Genomic DNA, 6,000 nt, shown 5'->3' with positions numbered 1-6,000 from the left:
ATTGATGGCGTGACAAAAATGCAAGCCAAATTTGGCGTATTTTGATCTACTAAAATTCAATAAAAAAACGCTCTGTGTTAAAATAGGAAGCTTGCTTACTTAATCACTGGTGTAAATCTATAACAAACCGAAAAAATGAACTTTTCAGTATGGTTCACATGTCTTTTTAAATATTTTCAGAAATGTGCTGCATAATTATTATATACATATATAACAATTATATCCCCTTTTTTCGTACCTAAGTTACCGTAAGGGATTATAAGTTGTTTGAACAAACAATTTCAACAAAATATTCAAAGTTTCAAATCACTAATTTGCTATGGTGTATGGTTCAGACGAATTACATGCGTTTACTAAAGCGTGTATAAGTTTTGATGTTTGTTGTTTCGTAACACATTGCGATTAACGTTATTGGCAAATCTCAAGAGAATGATTGCAAGTCAAGAATACAACTCAAGAGTATATTGATGAGAATTTTTACTCATTTTGGACTTTGGTTCCAGCTAAAGGGAAAGTCTTACTTTCGTGGGTGTGGGTGCCCCCGACATAGGGCTCCGTCCGCATTATTAATTTGAATCCGTATAGTTTTTATGACTTTCGTCCATACAAATTATATGTAAAGAGTATAAAAATAAATCTCGTAAATCTTTACGGACGTTTTCTTAATCAAATTTGATTAGACATAGAAAAGATGACGTAAATCAAGACAAAACTCCAGATGTCTACTTGAGTATGAGGAAAACTGCTTAGTTAACATGCCTTGCCATGCCTTCACTGAAGATTGCTGAGGTGTAGTGGGAGGTTTACTTTTAATAAATAACATTTAATCATGAATGCAAAACAAAGACTTTTATTTCAAATTGTCAAATTGGGGCTCGCATTTTCATTAAACTTCTTGATTTTCCTGCCAACTGAAGCGGCTCGTTTCACTTTGTTTTTCTTCATGTTTACATACTGAAGAAATGGATCATTGTAATGCCCGTAATGTACGCTATGTGGCTACCTACAGGTATTTAGTAAACAATAAAGGAATATGTACCCATGTCCATAACTACCGAAAGTCAAACAGCAATTTATCGACGCAGTTGCACATTGCGGGGGTTGAATGTTTCCATTTAAGGCATACATAGAGTTTGAGTTCCTGTTATAAATCCAATTTTCTTCCTTTTATGAACTAGTATTTATCAACCTTGTACAAATTATGTACTTTTTTAAATTTTTTATGAGCAATTGTCATAGCATAGTTCTATAAATAAGTAGTTTTATAGTATAAGTATAGATCAGAAGCATTGGCTCAGTAATTTGTATTATGTAACTGTAAGAATTGAGCCCAGAAAACAAATTAGCGTAACAGAAAATCAGAATTTGGAAGTATGTATTGTTCTCGTGTGTAATCTTTGGTCGAAAGCTCAATCTGCTTGAGTGAGTCTGTTATCTTGAATTGTGATTTGTTAACCAGCGCGCGTGCGAAAGACGGTATGGCAGTAATGTTTGATTTGATCACATAAAGTAATACAGCTTGAACAAGTCTTAGGAGTCTCTAGACATATCGCGTAAGCATAAAAAGTCAAAATTTTTCATTCATAATCTCCTAGAATAGAGACTTTCATTTTGGGAAGTAATGTTCTTGATCGGTTGTGCGAACTAATAAATTATTTGTTTTGCTATTCACTGTGTGTGGTAATGGCTCAGATTTATCTAAAGAAGACAAGATGAACTGGTTTTCTTCTGACGTCTGTGGGTTTTTATAGCTAAGAAAGAAGCTTTTCAAATTTGCACTAATTTTGCAATTAGTTTCTATCGCGCCATTATCGTAAACCTTCGTATGTTGCATAGATTCATTAAATTTAGTAAGTGCACTTTACAGTATTAATTTGCACTTCATTGAGAGAAAAAGGGAACAATTTTAATCCATTTATTTGCTTTCAAATAGTCGATAAAAACAACAATAGCGCTTGATCAGTTATAACGAATTACAAAGGACCTATAGGCCAACAACCTTGAAATTACAAGAGTCGTAGGACACCCAAACGAAAACGCACCTCAGCCCTTTTTCTATCCAAAAAAAAAACACATTGAGAAATTTGGGTTTAGGGACTGGTCTGTTTGTTGCATGTATAGGTGCTCTCACAGTACGATGTACCTCTAGCTGTTTAACGTTGTATTACATCAAGTGTTACAGGAGAAAATTAGGTACGAAAGGCACTGATATGTGAAGAAAGGCCACCCAATCAACATAATGAGGGAGCCAGGCCACCTGAGAGGTTGATCCGGCCCTGCGGATGACAATGAAAAACTATAAATACCATATGAATAACTTATTCTTTTCAATTCAAAATGAGAGGTGCGTTTTTCAATTTAGCGTCTTGTTTTCTTGTAATACTATGCAATGACTGTCCCAGATAAATATAAAGTTTACGTTAATTACGTGTCTATATTCATACATTCAATTGTACCCCATAATTTTTTATAAAGCCAGTCCACTTTCAAAAGAAATGAGTCTGGTACAACCGAATATATGATTATACATCCTCAAACATGGTTACAATTTAAAGCAGCAATTTCAGCAGTTGTAGCAGCAAGGGTAAGAGCTTCGTGGTCGAAATTTTATAGGAGAGCGCGTTAAAAAATTCTAAAGAAGGCGAATATCTGAACATGGTGCAAACCGACGACACGGAAAAAGTTTGAAGCGTTATTGAAAGTAGCTGGAAGATCTCATTGACAAATTGCGATGCCAGTGATAGACTCCAAATTTACTAATACTGACCATCAACTGGACTATGCATGCGAAAATTTGTTCGAAATGATAGGTTGCAGATGTTAAACTGCTCTCATCAAGAAGACTAGCAAATCAGCTACACGAGCTACATTAACTATTTTTGGAGACCCAGCTTGCCCACAAATATCAAGACCTTTCGTATTTTCTCTGTGTGCTTGTTCGCACAGCTCAATGTTCAATGTTTATGGTTTGCTCTTTGTTTGCGAACGCATCCTGACGGCAACTTGACGAACCGTTAGAGGTTCTTTCAAATTATATATATGGGTTTATCGATCAAATGATAGCAAAAGTGATTGCTGTCCCATGTAATGGGCTCGCCCGTTTCTGTTGTAGTTGCTGAAATTGTAATGCAATCTATAGAGGAACGGGCGCTCATGACTTACAAACACGCACTACCTTTTTGGTTTCGCTACGTAGATGACATAATCACAGCACTACATGCAGACGAGATTGATGACTTCCATACTCACATCAACAAACAAAACAGCCACATACAATTTACCAAAGATGTCGAAGAAAACGGAACTCTTCCTTTTCTCGACTGTTTGTTAAAACATGACAATCAAAAACTACGAACGTTTTTCGCAAGCCAACACATACTGACCGACTACTAGACCAATCATCTTACAACCCTACATCACACAAAGCCACCACATTCAGAACATTAACAAGACGTGCACAAATCATATGTGATTCACCGGACGCTCTACAAAACGAAAACAACTATCTCAAACGTGTTTTTGACAAAAACAACTATAACTCTGACTTTATCAAACGCAACACTTACAAACCCAATGAACCCAACGTAACGAACAACTCAGTGACAACAGCAACGATACCTTACATCAAAGGTACGTCTGAGACTATCTCGCGTATCTTACGACCATACAACATACGTGTCGCACATAAACCAATCACAACGTTACGACAAGTACTAACGAACATAAAGGACAAAGAACAACCCAACGAACGACAAGGTGCAGTTTACAAAATAAACTGCTCCGACTGCCACGCCTCCTATATCGGAGAAACTGGCAAGAACTTAAACATAAGACTTACTGAACACAAACGAGCTACTAAGAAACAAGACAAAACTAATCACATTGCCGAACATCACAGAATCACAAAGCACAACATTGACTGCGACTCGGCAAAATGCATCACTTACAGTACTGACTATAGGCAACGGCTTACATTAGAAAGTTGGTATACCAACTTGGAACAAACACCCCTGAACAGATCACAGCAATTACCGTCACCTTACAAACGACTTATTCACAATACAAACAAACGATCAACTACAAACATTACACTTCACACTAATTCACAATGACAATACACAATTGACACCACACATTACAACTAAAAACATCACACCTAAGGGGCTGTTCACATGAGCCCAGCTAACCGGGATTCAGCGAGGCGTGAAATGATTTTGAGATATTGAAAGGAGTAAAAACTTTAAACGCAAAACTTACAATCTTTCTTATAAGTCATGAATCATTTTAGTTGTAATTTTAAAATCTGGCCTAATTATTTGTTTTCATTTTAAAGGTTTTGTGAATTTGCAAATTCAGAACATAGGGAAATTGCTTAAATAACTTTTTTGTTGTGAAGGAATTAATCTTTTCCATTTGCTAAAATGATTAAACGCTTCGCTGAATCCCGGCTACCCGGGCTCATATGAACAGGCCTAAATCACACAACACAACTAAAAATAAAATATTTCACTTCACACTAATCCACAATGACAATACACATTTCTTGTACACACAATACAATGTCGTAAGAACCAGATAACAAATACGGCTAACCTGACGTTTACTACTCATTTGACTCTGAAGATGACTACCGCTAAGGTTGTCGAAACGTCAGTCAACAACAACAAAAACAGTCCTTCTCAGGACTATACCAACCTGGACGATTGACATTTACAAACATGTATAGAGTTAATTTATATTTTTATCTGTAATACTAGAGTTTCATGTGTTTGGTTGGCGACTTTACTAACCTGGACATTCATCATTTACAAACATTACCTCCGAAAGATGAACAAATACTCTCCTCTATTCTAAACTTGTGGAATGGCTCTGTTTGCCATGTACCTGGAATAAAACTACGAGTACAACTATTTGAAAAGACCCTCTACTCATTCGTATTATTTACATTTATTCGGCATAAAACTGTACATTTCAGAAAATTACTCCCGCGAGTTTAATTGTTTTTCATTCGGGAAATTGTGTAAGAATTGCTAATTGTCGTACGCCATTAGCTATAATTATGTCATATTCATTTCACCCAATTTTGCTGGCGAAATGCGATTTGTAAATCTAGAAACATTGGAATGTAAATTGACACTGTCAAAACTGTGTTTAGAAGGGTGATTAGCAAGGAAAATAGACAATTACAGTTATTTTAGACCGGCTTCTCAGTGCGCAAACATATTAGAAAGAAGTGAGGAACCCCCTATTTTATCAAAAGCTTATCATATGATATACTACTGATTTTAAATTCTGTCTGTTCCCTATATTTATCATAATGGAAAATTGGATCTGATTTGAGATCATGAATTGTGTGTTATAATTAAAAAGTGATGAAGCATATAATTCAGTGCAACAAGAAAGCATTTATTCCAACTCAACTTATGTCAACATGCATGAGCTGCAGCCTGCTTGTGCTCAGTCAGCTAAATTTGAGATTATTGTTGTTTTTTTACACTACAATATTTCTGCAATTGTGTGAGACCATATTAATTTTGACAAAATTTTCATTGTAGTGTTAAGGATTTGCCATCATTCAATATGCCGGGAACACAGATACGTAATGAAGAGCAAGAAACTCTCCATGCAAAGTACATATGTACCCACTGTCTACTCCTCTTCAATCCAATGCAGACCATGTGTGGACATTTGTTTTGTGAATCTTGTATAGAGATCTTGCTTGGGTAATTTATTGTTGAAATTTTAACCCTAAATTGTGACTGTTGTAACTGAATCGATTGATGTTATTAAAACGTACAAAAATATTGAATATGGTAGTTAAATATCTTACGTTTTTTCAATGTGATAATTATCTTTGAAACATGTCGCATTTAAATTTAGTATTGCATATTCCAACGTTCTATCTGGCATAATAATATGATAATCCATTTCAAATTGTGGTATCTCATATTACATGCATGATTTCAACGATCTATATATTGTATTTTTTTAACCCAGTAT

The sequence above is a fragment of the Xenia sp. Carnegie-2017 genome, unplaced genomic scaffold (genome assembly GCF_021976095.1).
Source record: "Xenia sp. Carnegie-2017 unplaced genomic scaffold, XeniaSp_v1 HiC_scaffold_23, whole genome shotgun sequence".
Lineage (NCBI taxonomy): Eukaryota > Metazoa > Cnidaria > Anthozoa > Malacalcyonacea > Xeniidae > Xenia > Xenia sp. Carnegie-2017.
Note: the sequence above shows the minus strand (reverse complement) of the source record.